The sequence below is a fragment of the Mixophyes fleayi genome, chromosome 1 (assembly GCF_038048845.1).
Source record: "Mixophyes fleayi isolate aMixFle1 chromosome 1, aMixFle1.hap1, whole genome shotgun sequence".
In the NCBI taxonomy this organism is placed as follows: Eukaryota; Metazoa; Chordata; class Amphibia; order Anura; family Limnodynastidae; genus Mixophyes; species Mixophyes fleayi.
Window position 1 is genome coordinate 255,821,681 of NC_134402.1, and position 20,982 is coordinate 255,842,662.

At 40.6% G+C, this 20,982-nt stretch overlaps 1 long non-coding RNA gene across 1 annotated transcript in view; it reads left to right on the forward strand.

Annotated features, from left to right (window-relative positions):
- The window catches only part of LOC142107823 (uncharacterized), a 53,918-nt gene that overhangs the window by 32,787 nt on the left and 149 nt on the right, over positions 1–20,982 (forward strand). The window contains exon 2 of the long non-coding RNA XR_012680016.1: positions 19,642–19,792. This is a non-coding gene — a long non-coding RNA (uncharacterized LOC142107823). The remainder of the gene's footprint in view (positions 1–19,641; positions 19,793–20,982) is intronic.

Genomic DNA, 20,982 nt, shown 5'->3' on the forward strand with positions numbered 1-20,982 from the left:
AATAATAATAATAATAATAATAATAATAAAAATGATAGATTGAATTGGACACAAAAACTATGCTACCACTCAAAAAAGGATATTGATATTTATCCTTAAATGTAAAAGAAAAAACTAAAATGCACAAAAAAGAGTAGCTGTGGGTTGTGCCCACTTCAAATGTATACAAATATACAAATATTACAAGTATTCACCGTATTACCACTGATATAATGTGATCAATTAAAATGAATACATCAAAGCAGGGCTGGTGCTAGCATATCTGGCGCCCCCCTGCAAAAAAATCGATTTGCTCCCTCCTCTTGTATAAATTATTTGTTCATTCAATAATGCTTAGTCTTTTAATAAAAATCATTCAATAAACTTTAATAAAGAGAGTAATTCAAATAAATACATTAAACACAAAACATGAGTTGCTTTATGAATAATATAAATGAAGAATATGTATTCTTTGTAATAAGATTTTACATATTTGGCAAATTAGTTTGGTTGTGCCCTCTCATTCATCTCGGTGACCCCTCCTTCATCACACTGTACCCCCTCCTTCATCACATTGTACCCTCTCCATCACACTATGCCCTCTTCTTTACCCTCATTGTCCATCATTCTTTACCCTCCTTCAACATCACACTCCCTTATGATCACATTGTGCCCCTTCATTATCACACTGTGAACCCTTTTCACACTGTGTTCCTTCATCATCACACTGCCTTTTCAACATCCCACTGTGTCCCTTCAACATCACACTGCCCCTTCATCATCACACTGCCCCTTCATCATCACACTGCCCCTTCATTGACACACTGTGTTCATTCATCATCACACTGTGCAGCTGTAACATCACACTGTTCTCCCTTATGATCAGATTGTGCCCCTTATGATCACACTGTACTCCTTCATCATCACACTGTGCCTTTATGATCACATTGTACCCTCCATCATGCTTTTGCACCTCCATATCAGTTTCTCCTTTATCACAAAGTGCCATGGTGTCATCTTTATCACACTGCCCCTTCATCATCACACTGTGCCCCTCCATTCCTTTACTTATCTTTCATTCTTCTGTTTTCTACTCTTTCTCTTCTGTCTTCTTTCTTCAGACTTTTGTGTCCTCTCTGCACCGCTCCTCACTGAAAACACCAGACGTGATGATATAAGTGGGAACAGAGCCGGGAGGAGGGGAGAAGGTGGGAAGAGAGCAGGTGGAAGGGAGCGCCTCTCAGGCTTGGCACCCCCACCTTGTTTGCACCGCTTACCTGCATCAAGGATATAGACTTATCTTGATATATATAAATAATTGGCTTATACTTTCAACAATTAAATACACTGTGTTCATATCTACGAACATAAATGTTTAAAAACAAATATTTACAAAAGTACATATAGTATATACAAAAGAGCACATACAGGCTCGGACTGGCCTGCAGGGCAGCAGGACTATCCACCGGTAGGCCCCGCCACATTATAGCCACGCCCCCTCCATTGTTAGGGAGGAGCTAAGAAAACAGCTGACTCCCGACTTGCATACAATTCATCTTTTGGACATACGCGAGAACAGGAAGGGACAGATGCGTTCCACAGTGGAACGCAGGCACCTTCCTCTCCAACAGTAACAAGCACGGACCACGAGAAACATCCTCTGATTTCAGCACACTGGGTACTCGGCCACCATCTCTATATACATCGAAACTGCAAGTAAACATGTGATATATGTGGACAGTGATCTGAATATTTATATTGCACTAGCAGAGACCTAAAGAAATACCAATTCCCATCTACTGGACTTGTATGCTATGAACATTATTTTATTGAGATATCAGTGACTGTGTTATATCTGGATCAATGCAGCATTTATACCCACTGCCATTTGCCTCCCAGTAGCTAGACTAGTCCAGGTCTATATACCTAGGTTTGTCTGATTTTTTATGTATGTTCAATTGATGCCATACCATATGTATGTATATAGAAATCAATGCCTCATAATATAAATACTGTGGTTTAATTGGAGTATTTTATTTGTCTATATTAATGTATTTTTATGTATTTTAACCAGGATTCAATAAATTGTGATAAAACTAACATTAAATGTTATCCCACTAATTGAACCGAGCCTCTTGCTCACAGCCTAATACAAGATATAGAAAAATTCGAATTGTATTCAAGATAAAAGAATACAAATTTTATTATTAGCATTACACTTGGAATAATACATAAGTCAATGAGCGCTTAACTTTCAGTATATTATTAGTTCGTAGAGAGGGATAACCTGTGTTAATGCTGCTCTTGCAACAGTAGGGGTAGAGCGCAACTCCTCCCCCCCCCCGTTTTTGCCAAACACTCCCGTTAAACACACTACCACACAGGTGCAGAGAGTCGCGTCTGGGCTCTCTGAACCTGTGCGGTAGTGTGTTTTTCACTTTGAGCAGGGCAGATGAGAGTAGGAGTTCCGGATATCCAACCGCCCAGAGGAGCATGAGCAGGTTAGTAACTAGGTGCGCAGTCAGCCTGTCATTTTAAAAGAGAAGGATGAGCACACTACATTCTTTATATACTACACTATGGTGCTAACTGTCCTTCGTGGGCTGACCACTCTCCCTTTAGTGTCTGGTCTCGCCTCTATAATGGCTGGCCACACCCCCTCTGGTGGGCCCCTAGCGTTGCAGTCCCCCGGTGGGCCTTTCATGCCCCAGTCCGACACTGAGCACATATATAAAAATCCCCAGTGTGCCATCTTGTATATATAAATGGCTGTATAACAGCTTTCACCGCTGGGTTAATTTAACAGTATGCAAAAATCTGAAAGTGGTGTTTCATATCTGCATCTATATACATGATAAACTGCTAAAACGCTAAACTGTTTGAGGCATAAAACAAAATTCTCTTTTTGTCTTTGGTGACATCACAAACTTTGATTTGTGCTGTTCTGCCTAGATTTTGGCTAAAGAACATGAGTTTTGTGTCCAGAATTGTTTGCATTAGCGAATATGAGAAGTTGGGCAGATCAAGGTTATTACTAACACTTGAATTTTAATTACAGGTGAGTTGAATTGCAATTCACTGGTAGAAACAATAATTTGTAGAATTCAATATAATGCAACAATTTTCTGTCTTAATGCAAAGAAATCTGTGCAAATGGAATTTCTGAGGTATCACACATCTCTACCTGGAACATGTAAGAAGAGCTCATCCGAACATAAGTGTCACAGATTAATAGAGACTGAGGCCTACGTACTGGTATTTGCGCTACTAAACTAGAAGTTGTGGAGTCTAAACGCGCCTCTGGTCTTCGTCAGGGACCCCTGCAAGGGAGTATGGAGTTTGTGAAGTAGTGGGCGCAATCCGAGGTCAGGCCGTGTGAGCAAGCCAGAAAATCTGTATATACCAAAGGGAGATCCAATAGGAAGGTCAGGAAAAGCCAAGTCTGGAGCTGAAGGGTCAGTCAGGATGCAGTATAGAAAACAGGAATGCTAGAGCATAAGGATACCTTGATACTCTGGCATCCTAATGGAACCAGAGTATCAAGGCGCCTCCTTTAAATAGAAAAAGGAAGAATCTCATTGGTGGCAGTCAGGGCCTGATTAAGGGTCACAGCCGCACCAGGCTACTACACTAGTTGCCCCCCCCCCCCCAGTGTGTGTGTGTGTGTAAATAAATTTGTTTTATATATATATATATATATATATACATATATATAGATATATATAGATATATATATCGATATATATCTGTAAATAAAATTGTAAAACATTAATACATAAAACACACTTCATTATGCACTTCCTCTCCTACCTGATCTTGCAGCGTAGACTACCTGGTGTTCTCTTTTGCTTGTTCTTGGAGTGTTGTCCGTTGGCTGGCTTCTGGAAACTTAGGAGCCCTGTATTTAAAAAAAATTGCACAAAATATTGCAAAAATTGTATTATAGTGCAAAATTTTAACAAACCCTGAATAATACAAAACAACCCCCTAGTACAGACAGACAATAAAATATATGAAAATTATTTACACTCCTATAGTAACATCTACCAGCCCTGTCTATCTAGTATTTAGTATTCTAGTGACCACTGAAACCACAGTCAGCATCAACATCACCACCACCACACAATACAGAAATCCTGCCCCCTACAAGCTATTTCATCACCTCCCCACCAATTCATCCCCCCTGTCATTTTTATCAACCCGCACCAGACAGTTTATGACCCCACCTATCCAATTCAATAACCCCCCCACCCGTAGCCAGTTCATTACCTCCCCATTGCTTTTTCAATAATCTCCCCTATCCAATTCATTAACCCCCCCTCTAGCCAGTTCATTAACACCCCCCATCCAATTCATATGCCCCCTCTATCCAATTCATAAACCCCCCCCTCTAGCCAGTTCATTAATCCCCATTTTTACTTCATTAATCCCCCCCTCTAGCCAGTTCATTAATCCCCATTTTCACTTCATTAATCCCCCCCTCTAGCCAGTTCATTAATCTCCATTTTCACTTCATTAATCCCCCCCTCTAGCTATTTCATTAATCCACCCCATCCAATTCATAAACTCCCCCTCCAGCCAGTTCATTACCTCCCCATTTTCACTCCATTAATCCCCCCTATCCAATCCATACTAGCAGATCATTAATCCCCCCATATCCAATTTATAAGATCCCCCCCCAGTCATCTCCCCCCCCTCCACATCCGATGTGTCACCCCCCTGATATTTAACAAGCACTTACCTTGCTGTCTTCTGTTCTCCTCTAACCAGACGCTGGCGCTTCTGTCTTCTTCACACGCAGCTAACAGCATCCGACGCTGTTAGCTGTGGGCGCGCTCTGTGTAATTAGTGTGGTCACATGAGATGTGAGATCTCACGTGACCACATTAAGCAATAAACTGATAGGGCAGCTAACAGTGTTGGATGCTGTTAGCTGCGTGATTGGGCACAGGAACATCCGGGACCGCCCCTTTGAGACCAGGGGCGGCCCCATTAGAGGAGAAAGAAGCCGATCACCGGCACTTGAAGAAAAAAAAACCCCCCCAAAAAAAACAGCTTGTCAGTGTTCCGCGCTGCGCCCTCCAGGACTCAGCGCCCCAGGCTGCAGCCTGATCAGCCTAGTGGTTGATCAGGCCCTGGTGGCAGTGAATTGGGTGGCAGAACAGCTGACCGCCGAACAACAGCTTACCGTTGCCTAGCAATGGAAACACGTGCCACTGCGCATGTGCCCACCGAGCGCTGACAGGGAAAAAAATGTACGCCCCATTGCTAGGCAATGGGATGCTATGGAGCGGCGAGAGAAGAAGGTATCCTTCCCTGGCACTCAGCAGACGTGCGGGAACGGCGCCTTACAATTAGTTATTTTGTTATGTGGTATTCTCAGAATGAACTAACACATGTGGATTGGAGACAATCATCTTTAAAACCTTCATTTGGGACTAAATACACTGCAAATTGCAGAACATCATGTTCTATTAAACCTAAACCTAACCCTTAGAATAGATTATAGACTGAGCAGGTCCTGACATTGCCCCCTTAAAACCGCCATTATCATTGTGGTCATCTTAATTGACGTCAATTCCCGGTACCTGTATTTTCTGAAGAAAATTTACGGGTCCACTTCCGACTTATGTTGGAGAGGCTGTGGGGAACAGGGGTCCTTCGTCCACATCTGGTGGTCTTGCCCTCGAATAGCCTCTTTCTGGGAAGATTTTGTGGCATTCATTAGCAGAAAAACTGTCTGTTCAGATGCTCAACGCAGCCAGGCGCCTGGTCGCGAAACACTGGAAAAATCCAAACCCTCCTTCCAGACAGCAACTTCTCAATAAAATCTGGCATTTAGCATCCATGGAGAAAATTTCAGCATACCTCAATAAGAAAACCCATAAATTCTCCCAAATTTAGGTTGACTAGTTCATATACAATGGTCCCTCACCATCATCTGACCAAATTCAGATTATTTCAGCCCTGTTCCTGTGAACAGTTCTGTCTAGGGTGACAGCCGGATAGGGCTTCTCTTGGTCTGCCCTCTGGCCACTGGAGACCCCAGACCTGGTCTCACCCCCCTCTACCCCTCCTTTTTCCCATCTTACCCCTACTTTCACTACTGTATACAACACCACAATCCCCAACATCTTTTTCTTATGTTTTGTAACTGCCCCAAGTGGACTTGTTTGTTATACCTTGGTTTCCAATTCACAATGTAACTTGATTCTACCCTCTTGGGATACTGCTGTATATTTGTTTATTGTCTGCCAAAATTTATAAATAAAAAGTTTGCAGTTGAAGGAGAAGGAAGGTGCAGTGTGAATGAGGTATAGAAGTGAAAGTAATGAGGTAACTCGAAACCTAACAGAGTGGAAGAGCTCGGGGAAGTGAGCAAACTATATTTATCACTACATATTGCTACTGCAACATCAAGTCCTTTATTATTAAAAAAAACATAAAAAAGTAACCTGGACACCACAATAGCTTAAACATGTTGTAAGACTGCAAGACTTGTGAGTTTTATCACTACAAGGGAGAACCTTCCACTATAAAGAGCCATAGCTAAAGTTGCTAAGAACCAGGCCTGCACCACATAATCATCAAGTGCACCAACTCAAGTATACATAATTGTTAATAATTCTATTCAGCCATTACAAGCAGAGTGTCACTCACCGGACTGTGAGTGCTACTTCTCGTGTGTTTAGGAACCGTGGCCGTCCACCATCCTGAGGGTCTGCGCATGTGCAGCCCTTTTCAACCTTCAGTTCATGTTCCTTTTAGTTAATTGGCTGATCAGGCAACACTCCCTATTTAAAGCACCTGAGGTCAATACCTCGTTGCCTGATCTTGGAGTCTCATTCCCCATGAGCCTCTGAAGGTGTTCCTGTGTTTCCTCGTGTGTTCAGCTCCTGCTGATTCCTGTTGTTCGTTTGTGGTTTCCTGACCACTTCCACTCTCCTGTGTTTCATCGTGGCTGTGCCAGCTGATTCCTATCCGCTGCCTCTGTGCTACTACAGTTTCCAGTCCACTTCAACTCTCCTGTGTTTCATCGTGACTGTGCCAGCTGATTCCTATCCGCTGCCTCTGTGCTACTACAGTTTCCAGTCCACTTCAACTCTCCTGTGTTTCATCGTGACTGCACCAGCTGATTCCTATCCGCTGCCTCCGTGTATCTACAGTATCCTGTTCACCTCAACTCTCCCGTGTTTCATCGTGACTGCACCAGCTGATTCCTATCCGCTGTCTCCGTGTATCTACAGTATCCTGCTCACCTTAACTCTCCCATGTTTCATCGTGACTGCTCCAGCTGATTCCTATCCGCTGCCTCCGTGTATCTGCAGTACCCTGCTCATCGCAACCCTCCAGTACTCCTCGTGTCTGCAGTCAGCTGATCCGCTCTCCGTGCTTCTACAGTGTCTCCGCTTGGGTCAACTCGCCTGTCTGCATTGGATCAACGCTCCGCTGCTTCCATCTCGTCTAGACCATCTCTACTCTTCAGCGTTCTCCAGGTGTCCAGTTCGATATACTACTGCTTCCTGAGTATTGTTTCCATCTTTGCTGGTCTACCTACCTGTGCGCTGCACCTGCTTGATTACCGCTTCTACCCTCCTGGGACTTCGTATCCTGCCGGCCTCCAGCCGTTCAGGTATCCCTGCACTTCTGTCTGACAGCCTGCTCTCCTGAACCACGGTATGCATACTTCTCATTGACTGTGCTGGTGTATTGCATATCTTGCTGGACTGAGTTGTTCTCCTCTGGAGTTGCCTATCCGCTGAGACTATTACCATCATTTGACTGTGTTACCTTTTTGCCTGGATAGCTCTTGTGACTTTGTATTATTGTGCAGTGCTGTTCAGTTATTACTATTTGTGCATATCATCGTGGGATCAAGTTCAGTGTGCCCGTGTATACTCTGCATTGCATTTATCTCCCCGTGCTCTTCCTCACATATATATATTCAGTGGTACAACTTGCTAGAGGCAGACCACTGTTCCCTGTTTCCTGAGTCACCCGTTTCCAGTATCCTTTCACATAGCAGTGGTACAACTTGCTAACGCAGACCACTGACTTCCCGGATACCTTCACCTGGATTCCATTCCCTCACCTAGACAACGGTACCAGTTGCTATACGCAGACAGCTGACTCTCATCACCTCCTCGTTATTTCTGGACATTCCTCCTCACTATAGCAGTGGTACAACTTGCTTTCCGCAGACCACTGACTACCCTCATGTTTCCTTGTCCATCCAGTTCCTCGTGTCAATTATCTACATATTACCAGTGCTGCTAGTCATAGACTTTCCACGAGCATTCTCTTACCATCTGCTGTCTCCTGTTCCGTGATCACCCCGCTACCAGAGTATCATATTACCACCTATACTGCTCTGGTAAGTCCATCATCTGGTGATACCTGGGTAAAGACTCCTAGTGCCCGTGACACAGAGTATATGTATGCAGAGTAACTCATAACCAAAGTATTGCTAATGTATGGTTACAGTCTTATCAAATGTGTCGTTAAAGTATTGTAACCTTGCTAGAATTTTAGCTCTTCAGTCATCGTAGAAAATAATACATTTATGTAGGTTCTTCAATTTAGACAATTATTTATTCTTATGAGAAAGTGCAATAAACTATCAGTATGTGCGGTGGTAACTGCTAATTTAATTTAGTGGAATATGTGCAAATACTAACTTGATGAAGCTTTAGCTTAAATTATTTGGAAAAGTGTGATTATTTATTTAAGGGGACTTTGGTAGGTGATAGTACCTAGCTTAAGTTATTAGGGGTGTATAATTATTGTTTAAGTAGTGAAATTTCAATCCAGTTTCAAGCAGGGGTAGCAAGTAAGTGGAACAAGTTACCATTTGATAATAAATTATTGTTTTGGTTATTTAAGCACAATGAGTTCTGCTGACCACAGTCATTTAGCTTGCAGTTCTGCAAAAATTGCTGGCTCCATCTCATAGCAAATCTAATAAGATTGGTAATTAGGTTTTCCAATCCTCTCAGTGCCTTGTGGCTTCTCCTTATTTGACTGTGTGTTTGTGGTGCCCTTGCCTCTCTGCCGTGGGGTGTGTTGCTACAGAGAGTGGAGTCAAGCAGAGCCAAGATGTACAAGCTTCAATGACATACTGCAAGGTAATCCACATATCCACCTAACAACACCTGTAGTCCTCAATATCCCTTGGGGTACCACAAGTGCTTATCTCATCCCATACAAAAACTACCAACAACATTTCCTCAGGCTCATATTTCAGAGCTCCATGTCTCAACATCCCCACATCCCGTACAACTTAATACATTCTTATATTCTGACAGTAATTTATTAAATGTATTCTACCAGTAATTAAAATGAGCATTACTTTTTGTATGTTGCAGATATACATGAGAAAAAAAGGGTACTTGTTAATTATACGGGTGCCACTCTGTTGATGCTACCTGTAAATCTCCAAGCATCTCAGCCAGTACAATCTATCAGCCCGATCCACTAAACCCGATCCCACAGCAACTCTACTCAGCTTTAACCTCTACTGAGCTCTGTGCCATTAAAATCATTGAGCAGATCTGAGCTCTGAGAATTACATAATAATTTATAAACATAAATATAACCATTTAAATTATATTTGTTCTTTAGAAATAGACATATATAAGTTTTGGTTTAAACATTTAGCATTTTACTTTCTAACTTTTAAAGAACATTTTTAACTAAATTAGCAATTGTATTTTTATGCCTGTTAGGTGGATTGAATTAATGACTTATTCAAAGTCCTTGCAATACTCTGTTGCCTTTATGTGAAGTATCTAAGCTAAGTAATGCCAGTCACTGCTTGGTTTGAAAGGAACAATTGCATATCTACACAGTGTTGTTTTATAGCATATGAATCACGTGTACATTATAATCCTGCTTTTATGCTGGCTTCCACAAAATGTGTGAATGTTTTATAGTTCACTATAATAGAGCCATATAGATATCTTGCCAACTTTTGTGAAATAAAATTAAAGCAATAAACTAGAAGATGCACTCATCTGGCTTTAATTATATGCCTGTGTATGGAATCTCACCAGAATCCACAAATTTTAGCAGCCCAAATCAGCAATTTTAAAATAGGTACTAATCCCAAGGTGAGGGATGTGTATTTTGGAGCATACAAAAGAAAATTAAAGTCATTTCTCATTTAACTGGTTTTCTCCAAAGTTTCAATTATTTATAAGAGTAAAAGACATTATTCCTCCATTTAGTAGCAAATATAGGTGATATATGTAGCTTAATTGATGAATATGCAATGCTTTGTTTTGGTTGTAGCTCTGCTATCGTATTATATAATTTTATTTTTGTGTGCTTCTTTTCAGCATATTTTCTTTTAAGCTTTATTTAGTGAGAGAATATGAAAACACAATAACAGATAAAGGAAATTATCTGTGAAGTGAGATAACAGCACACTACTCCTTTCTTGCTTTTAACTTGCTTATTTTTTGTTTATTACAGCACAGTCATTATCATAATAAATGTATTAGTTCAATTAAACGTAGTAAATGTATAATTTATATATATAGTAGTAATTTATACAGTATATGACATTTTTGCGTGCTCTTAATAAGGATCACTATATTGCTATTGCACACAATTATGTATTAACCCTCATCACAATTCATTCTCAGCGTAGTTGACTGAACAGCAATATATAAAATAAAGGATGACAATAATCTAAAAAAAAATAGACCGTATGGGAATGAATTTTATTATTATTATTATTATTAATATTTATTTATAAGGCGCCACAAGGCATCCGCAGCGCCGTACAGAGACAAACAAAATCACAATACAATGGGAGACAGCACAGTACAGTAAACACAGCAACTCAGTACGCTCAATGCACAGCTAGAGAGGGGGGGGAAGGGGGAGGGAGGATCCGCAAACGACGGGGCCCAAGAAGGAGGGCGCGGAAGACAGGGAGACCCCCAGGGGGGAGGAGGGAGAGTGGACGTGGGGTGGAATGACTTAAAGTTCCCAAAGCTAGCTCAGTCTCTATTGTTTCCCTAGGCCCTGTGGGTGAAAGTGTAGAAAGGACCTTTGTACATGTCACTTTAGAAACTAGGTTGGCTGTAGAATATAACAGGTGTAACATTACATATGCTATAATAAATGGATGCCAGACCATTGTTTGAAAAACCTTTTCAGTCAAGCTTAGTAGTTGTACTAAATATTTGACAATGTCCACAAGTCCAGCACAAGCCTGATGCTCACTCGCCCTGGGGACTTTGACTCTGTCTTTTGACAACTACACTCTCTTGCTCGGCAACTCCCCTGATCTCTAAACATCAGGGGGGTAAATGTATCAAGCTATGATTTTGAAAATCCCGCGATTTACTCCGGAGAGTTGAAACTCGCCAATGTATTAACCTGAGATTTGATGTAAAATCGCCGGAGAAGAGTTTTTAAAAATAAATAAATAAAAATTGCTGGCTTCAAACTTGCAGCAAATTGCTGTCCCGATTTTTCCATACTCGAGCTATACAAGTCTCCAAATGTATGAAGCTCTGATTGCGCTACCCCAACAGAGTTTCAAATAAAAATCGCCAGATACAACATGCTGCTTTCTAGATGAGAGATTGACAAACACATCCCTGTTAGACTGCAGGGTTATGCAGCTGTCAAAAGTTTAAAAATATAATTATTTTTTTTAAAAAATGCCATACATATACCCTCATATTTCTAATTCCAAATGTCCATGCTTGAATAAAATCTTCTGATCTTTGGGTCACATAGACCCCCATATTTCTAATTCCAAATGTCCATGCTTGTAAAAAATCTTCGGATTTTCGGGTCAGGAGGAACCCCATTTGTAAATCCATCTTGATTGAAGTCTACTTTCTTCGGGTCAGGGGAACCCCCATTTTGTATATCCAAACTGTAACATGCTTGAAAAAAATAATAAACCCAGTAAACACACGACGGGAACTATGGTTGTAGGTGTACAAGCAATGCGACGCTAATGAGTGTAACAGAGCCAAAAGCTCTATTTATAGTCTAAGGGGTTTTCCCATGCTGTTATGGGAAACCCTTAGACTATAAATAGAGCTTGTAATTCTGCTGGTACTTGTAGTTCTACAAGCATCAGCATGCCCAGACTGTTTAGGGCAGCCCGGCCTGACTGGGACTTGTAGATCCACAAACAAAAATTGCGTCCATTTGTTTTATTTAACAATTTCATTGCCATTATTACCATATACCCACCACCCAGGGGTGTATGAAGAGCTCTAGTGCTTTCAGCACTGGGCTGGTTATTCCTAGAGGGAGGGCCTGTTCATTTTTTTTTGCGGACCCCACTCCCTAAAAAATCCAGCCCAGCGCTGAACAGTCTGGGGTTGGTTTGTCATTATGGCAAGGGGACCCCTGCTACGTGTCCCCCTGCTATAGTGCCAACCACCCCGGCTGGTTTGCCTAGTGCTGGTTACGTGAAAATCGGGGGGACCAAACGCAAATTTCCTCGATGTTTGCGCAACCAGCAGGAGGCTGGCAGCACTAGGGTTAATAATGCTTGGACTGTAGGACCCCTACGCATTTTTTTTCCAAAATGTAATCTATTTTTAAACTTTTGACAATCAATAGGACCTGCAGCTGTATAGCCCTGCAGTATAACGGTGATGTGCTAATCTCGGATCTAGGAAGCAGTGTATTATATATGGCAATATTCACTTAAACACGGAAGAGTTGGCTAGACATGAGCGTGTTTTAATTCCCAGCAAATTCCTAGAGATGACCAGCGATTTTGAAGATCAGAGTAAAAAACAAACCGCCACTTGTCGCCATTCTACAGCGCTTAAAAAATTGGAGCTTGATATATTTACCCCCAGATCTTTTCATCTCTTAAGTTTCCTCTTACGAGAGATGGGTGTAAAACACAGCTTACAGGTACAAGGCTCTATTATTTAACTCAGGGCTTGATTGGCTTGCACTTGACTCGAACTTCAGTCATACTCAAATGGACTCCCCAAAACTTAGTTCTAATAAGGCTTTTCAGCTTCTAAATGTCCCAGATTGGAGAGGATAGTTTTAATCCTCGCATCCCACCACTAGCTCTCAATCCTGTCTGGGGGTAACTAATCTCTAACCTTCTCAACCACAGGGCAAAGTCAATTAAATGGTGCTTAGCTTAAGGGGTATTACAACATATTATATATATTTATCTCAAGCAACTTGATAAATTTGGTTTAATTGAGCAAAACTTATGATAAATACAATCTTACTAAAATCTATCTAAAATCTATCTACATAAAATCTATCTAAACAGGTGTTGCCCATATGGCCCTAAAAAGTGGAGATCTTGTTATAAAGCAAATAGATAAGAGAAGAAAAGTAGAAATAAACGACAATATAGAGAAATGATGACTATTATCCTTAAAAATGTTTGTCGTGAACATAGAGAACTTACAGTTATTTATAAGGGATAAACATTAACTGCAGTGTAAATATGTTATATCAAATTAATCCATTGATAAGTTCAGCTACTAAAGTGTAAAATGTGAAGACAAAAAGTCTGTTGTATGTGTATTTGCACCTTCCAGTGTGAAAAGATAACCATGTCACCTGTAGCAGCTTCAAAGGGCTCTTGCTGTGAGATATATCCTGACACAAGCTAGTTTTTGGACTCCTGAATAGACTTTGTGGGGTCGGTCACAGCTGGACATCCTTGCAGCCCAAGGCAGCATTTTGAAGGCCTGTACAGGTATATAGAAATATGAGCTTCAAAGGAAAATGTCTTCATTGTTCATATTTTATGAAATCCGGGTGGCACTCCATACTGAGGAGCAGAAATCACACCAGGGTTGTGAATGACAAACTACGGGTGGTATCCGGAAACAGCTACAATCACATATCCTTGGAAAAGGTATGTCTCATTGTCAAAATTTCATCATGTTTGGTATCAGAAGATGGACAAATATAAGGGATTTATTAATTATAAAATTGGGTCTGTGTGACGCTCCACAGAAAAGTTAGGTCACATAGTAGAATTTAGTAGTAAATCAGACAACATGCAAATGGTGATTGAAAAAAGTATCACAGACACAACCCTTGGGGGCAAGGACACGTGTTGAAGTTTTTTTTAAAAAAAAGAGACCAGTTACAACAAATTGTCAGACTTTTTGGGAAATCAATTCACATTGATAAGCTGTCTATCTTCCTTGCCAATTTCCCATGGCACAGAGTATGCAATTCATGTAAGTGATACTCTGAATGTAACCCTTTTTATTTTAAACTGTTTTCCTTGTGTATGTCAGCCTATTAATTGTTTATTCATTACTTTTCTTTATCTCTGAATGCCCTGTACTTTTGTATATTAAATCTATAATTTAATATGTGGCATCCTTGCTACTCTAACGAATCCATTAGCCTGTTAAGAAGAATATTGATCCACCAAGTTAAACCTTTGAATACCAGTGTGTGATTTGTTGATACATTTGATTAACAATCTGTGTGTTCTTGCATTTGCATTTGCATTTGTGTAACAGTTAGGAGGTATGAAGAGTTAATCATTTGCTTGCTGGTGTGGGTCTTGCTAGCCTGTGGATAGCTAGAAGCCTTGTGTGCCAGTGTGGGACAGTATATCCCAAGTGGCGGGAGGAAGAACCTGGGGAGAGGGGATCATTGAGATGTAATAAGAAGGACGCAAAGTTCTTAAGCTCCAGCCAAAACAATATCAAACACCCGCCCGCTTTCAACTGGGTAGGAATTTGGGATTAACAAAAGTGGGATAATTGGACTAGGAGTTGGAGCCAATTTAAATGTCATATTTGTTCGGTCTCATAGCGCTAATGTATGTGCAAAGACCAGGAGATAATAGGCCGAAGGCGGATGGTTAAGATGTGGGAGTAACAGGAGAAGAACAACCCAGGCGGAATGCTTGAAATTAGGGACTCCAAAACCTGTGCTCTTCAATCTCTGGAGGATGCAAAAATTTAACTCTGGGGCATTTCTTGCCCCATATAAATTATAATGTTGCAAAAACTTAAATACATAAGGGGGATTTCAATCGGTAAAGCTTGAAAGAGATAAAGAAATCTAGGTAGGGCATTTTCCCAGAGTTTATATGCCCTATCCAAGAGATGAAAAGCTGATTCCAGGTCCCCAGACCAGATTTTGCCTGGGAGAGCAGAGAGGGGTAATTAGCTTGAAAGAGCTGGCTGTATTGTTTTGTAATGTGGATGGATGCCTAAGTATTTAATTTTCTTTTGATGCGTTTTGAAGGGGAAGTGTTGGGCTAGATGTATTCTCATAGAATCTGAGAGTAGAAGTCTAGTATTTCCATTTTCTGGGGATTTATTTTGTAGCTGCAAAGATGACTATAGGTGTCAAGGTCTAAAAGGAACTGAGGTAATGAGGAGGATGGGTCAGACAGTGTGGTTGAAGCATATATTGTCAGCTAAAGGATCAATTAATAATGCAAAAATTAAGGGTGAGAGGGGTCAGCCTTGCCGCATGCCATTAGAGATAAGAAAAGGGGAGGAAGCCAATCAGTTGGCCAAAACCATTGCCCTAGGGGATTTGTAGAAGGCTAACAATCTATTAAGGAATTAACCAGTGAATTCCAACTAATGTCAGCATTCAGAAAGTGACAATCAACGTCAGAGAGAAGTGGTAGTGGGAGAGAGGACAGAAAAGAGTTAATTTTATCCTCTAGAGAGTCAGCAGACGACTGCAATAGGTTTTAAAGATCTTTATATTAGTCATGGAATTCTTGAGCAACCTGCAAAGGGTCATAAAGGGACTGTCCGCTATATGGTTTTTTAATCTCAGAGATCAGACCAAGAGCCCTTTTCTCCCATAGCTTATTAGCAAGTATTGATTTGGCTTTATCAGCCCTATTGTAGAACTATTGCTGTAGTATTTTCAGAGTGGTAGTTGCCCTATGAGCAAGGATTGCATTGAGCTGGTCTTTAAGGGAATCCATCTAAGCAAGGAGATCTGGAGAGGGAGTTTGTTTGTTCTGAGGCAGCAAAGGGACTATCTGGACCTCAAGGAAAACAATCTCCTAAGAGGCAAGCTTCTTGGCAGCTGAGGCTTTAGTTATCACTCTGCCACTAATAGTAGCCTTATGGGTTTCGCACAGGACACCTAGTGCGATTATGTCTGAACTATTCAGTGATAGCGTTTTTGATTTCATGATAAGACATCGGCGATAAAAACATGAGAGTCATCAAGACGCCAGCGACGTGGCAGAGGAGCCAGTTTAATCAGGTCAAAGATGATGTAGATACATGGGTGATCTGTCCATGTAAATGGAAATATCCCGGCGTCTGCAACCGTCTGTGTGAGAGAATGGGATACAAATATTATGCCAACATGGGAATAACTTTGATGTGGGACTAAGTATTGTGTAAAGTCCTTAGCATCAAAGGGCCTAATTCATTAAGGCATGTATCTGCCTTTTTTAGGCATATCGTCCACAAAATCCATCAGTATGTATGCAGAACTGGGATATATGTTCGTCAACGAAGGCTGTGTATGCAGATGCAAAGGACACTTACTACAGTCTACGATTACAGGGAGTGAACGGAACGGGGAAGGGCATGTGGCTGTACTTAATTTACAATGAGGGCGTTCCATATACCAACGTTCAAGTCAGGTGTAAAGTCTGCACCTGATAGAGGTCTAGTTTAAATCCCCACTGTCAATTGTAAACACACACAGATGCACACCGAGCGTCATCTAATAGAATTATGAATTTTGCTCCCTACACCTGCCAACACCACTCTCATTAAACACCACTATATTAAGACCTATTGGAGGTTGCTCATTATGGTGCTATTTTGTCAAAGTGGATTGTTCTGAGATTAAGGGAGCTGCATTGCATTAGCTAGGTATTTATTTTCTTCCACCACTACATTTTTTTTTGGGGGGGCGAGTTAATGTTTACTCATACCTTTATAGCCTAATAATGCACCACATTGGTTTTGTTTTTTTTCAATGTTATGTGCCTATTTATTAATTGATTTTTTTTTCTTTTTTTGTTCTTTGTTGTTGATTTTACTCCTTACAGTTCCTCCAAGTGTTCCCAATGCATTTATATTTTCGTGCTCCTTTCTAGTCGTGACTCTAGCATTTCATCCATCTGCCACGTGATGAGGCGTCCCTTGTGCCAACAAGATGGCAGTTTGTCACCATAGCTGGCTTTCCGCACATCATAGTGGCAGTAGATGGAACACATGTAGCTCTGGCCCTGTTGAATGGGAATGCTTTAATTTAGTTGAATTGGAAGCATTTCCCCTTAATAAATGTCCAGGCTATATATGATCTTTCTCTCCTCATTTGAGACCTGGTAGCTGCGTGGCCAGGGAGCACACATGACTCCTTTGCCTTCCGACAATCAGGCATGTTACTTAGATTGCAACAGAGGCAATGGTGTGCAAGGATACATAGTGACACGTACTATTCCATATTTTAAATTATTGGTAACGTTGCTTTTTTGCTCAAAACCCTTGGCTTATGCTGTACTTTGAACTGGGATCCAGACCATAAATTCATAATATGTACATCATTGGCAATATATTGCGAGTAATAATGACAATTTTTGTGTGCTTAGTTTTTTTTCCTACGGATACTGGCAAATTAGCATAGAGCAGTCAAATATGTTTCCCCTTTATTTTTCAGTGTGATGTTTACCTAGATATACCACATGGCCAACTTCCACCAAAAATATGTCTCAATATTTAAAAAGGACCTCCTGTCTTTGTTTTTTAATTTGGTCCTCTTTGCTTCTCTGAATGTATCAGGCCGCTATCTTGACACCTTTTGTAATTCAAGTTTATGTTCACAACTTTGTTTTTTGGGGCTAATAGTTTGCGATTAATATTTTGTCCTTTGTCTTTCTTGTAACCCCTTATAGCATACCCTTTTTGCCCTTGGTTTCTCATTCCTATTTTGTACCCACACATGGAGCAGGAGGTCTCCTACTACTTGGCGCATACAGCCACTAAATCATTTGTAGTGCTTGCATTTGGCCTTTTAAAGGCCAGGGGGTAAATGTATAAAGCTCCGGGTTCTTCAACACCCGCGAGTTCGGCGTCTTCAGCGCTTAAATTTAAAGCGGCGCTGCCTTGGAAACTTCCCTTTACAAGGCAGCGCCCCTTTAAATTTAAGCGCTGAAGACGCCGAACTCGCGGGTGTTGAAGAACCCGGAGCTTCATACATTTACCCCCAGGTTCTGCTGTCTTGACCGGTCTGGTGGTGCTCTTATATATGTGCCTTTGGGGAAAGGAGGTAACTGCAGACTATAAAACATATACTTTTTCTAGCCCTCTGGTCTGCCAGCACGTATTGTTATCTTGCAGAATAGTCCATTGTTTCAGTCTAAGCAAAAGGATTATTGTCCACTAGTCCTTTATGAATGTACATCACACTAGGAGGTCTCATGTATTAAGATACAGTTTTTCACAATAGCTTTAAGTCATTGGTGATATACATGGAATTACACAGGGAAAGAGAAAATCAACTAACAATCAAAATAATCTATTTTAATCCAATTTGTGAAAAAGAGGATAAAGAGCCACTTATTACTTTAATTTATTGACAGAAAATGGTAGAAGCTTACCTTAATTGAAATATAGTACTTACACCTGATTATGATCCATTGGAACATTGACAACATTTGCCATTGAAATAGTTTCCTGTCCGAGTTCTAGTGTATTGTGTGAATGGTAGAATTATTAACTGAAAAGCACATTCGGTTATTCAACAAATGTGTGAAAATGTATCATTGATTGGTAATAAATACATGATCCATGAACTAGATTCAGGGCCGCCGAGAGGGGGGGGTGCGGGTACTAATTACCCGAGCCTGGGCATGCCAGGGGGCCCGGGCCGGGCCCTCGCGCCAATGATTTTTTTTTTTAAAACAAAATTTTTTTTTTGCGCTTTGGGGGGACTCGGTCGTTGGTGGGGGGAGCAGGGTGGTTAAAAAAAAACTCCATACTCACATGATCGCAGCGCCGGCGTCCCTCTTCTCTGCTCCATTCAGACTGTCTGAATGCTGGGTGTGACATCATCATGTCACGCCCAGCATTCAGACAGTCGGAATGGAGCACAGAGGAGCAGAGAAGACCAAGATAGGAGAGAGAAGAAAAGGAAAAGGTAAGTAAAGGGAGGAAAACAGGGGGGTGTGATCATAAGGCATGGGGATGATGATGGGGCACATTATTGTAATGTTGGAGCTGGAGGAAGGCCTAATTATTAATCGTGGGTGGTATTGATTTAACGCCAGGGTTGTTTGGAATTATCTAAATGTAGCCATTTTTTTCCAAATAGGGCCCCCAGCACTCCAGGATTCAGACAAGCCGCAACTAAAGAAACCTGCAGCCACAGGTGGTGCAAGTGAGAAGAACAGGTAGGAGAAAGCAGGACAGTATGTGAAATGTTGTGATTCTAGTAGGGACAATGGCAATTTTTGGTGAGTGTTGTGCCCAATGTAAGGTGCAGGCCAAGACTGAACTCTTTGTGTACACACTGCATTATTTGTATACTACACTGTGGTGCTAGATGTCCTGAAAGTCAGGAGTGCTTGGATATATGTGACGGTCCATTGAATTGAGAGCCTAGTGATTTTGATGTGTTAGCCACGCCCCAATGGCACATTTGCCACGCCCCCAGATGAATGACCACATCTCGATTTTTTTTTAGCATACTCGACTATAAGGGGGGCCCCATGAATTTGTTGTACTGGGGCCCTGAATTCCTCTTGGCAGCCCTGACTAGATACAATAAGGCATTACATTTTAAATGTACTTTCGTGATGACTTGTGCATTGCTCTACAATGGTGCACCTACTTTGGTGAGTTGGCCAATTTACAAATTTTGCTTCTAAATTTTGGTAAACTGGCACAAATAGAATTTATATAGTCTCATACATCTAAGGTTATGCCATGGCATCTATTTCTACCAAATACTAGATTTACAGTAATTTCAAAAGAGAATTTGAATATGACAGAATGAAAAATTAGCATATTTCCCATCTAGAACTGACTCTCACTGTACACAAAGTTGCTAAAAAATTTGTCCTTTACAATGTTCTTGAACATTAATAATACATAAATGCTTAGTGCTCCTTTCATTATTTTGGTTGCTTATTGCAGTTAGCGATCCAGTTTATTTTGGTAACATGCAAGCCAAATTGTATTAAAGAAAAGTATTTAAAAGGAATATGCATTATTGTGTGAGCATGTAGTCTTGTCAAACCTGATGAGTGTAGTTTCCCATCTCTACATAAAATGATGTACATAACATGTATAGTATAGATTCACAGCAGAGATGTCTTGCTTTAGAATTGTATTTATTTACTTGTTTTTAAATAGTGATATAGTAATATCAATTCTTTCAAGCTCCTTGATTAACAAGTATTGTTGCCTTTGGCGCAGAAATGGGGTATAATCCCTTTGATGTAGGAGATGTTATCTTTAGCAATGCATTTACCTAGAGCAACATTTGATTTCATGAGTCTACCTGGCTGCTGTGGGTCAGAAATGTTTAACATAAATAGTTGTATGACCCCAATTATTTTTCTTTCATTCTAAAATGAATTTAGCTTCCAAAGTTGCTCAAAATGCTTATACCAGATTAATAGATAGTACTCTAGTCTACAAACATTGTCCTCAATTTATCTACATATAAGTAATTTGCAGTGTTTACATATTTGGTTGTACAATACTTTTTATTTTTATTAAAAATCCACGTATTACTATATTACGAATTTCATGGACTATTGGTGATACAATATTTAATGCCATTAAACTTTATATACTTCTGCAGCGCTCAGTGCCTCTGATTATTATTTGAGCATTAGAGTATTTAAAACAGCCAGAGCAGTAACGCTGAGCATCTGTGTCTATGTGTCTCATAGTTTTAATGTTTATGCCACTAAACTGTATTCACTTCCATCTCATCCTACATATTCTCTGTACCTGCCATTTTAAACACAAATTACACATTTTCAGTGGTTACACTCATTTTTGTTTTAAATAATTT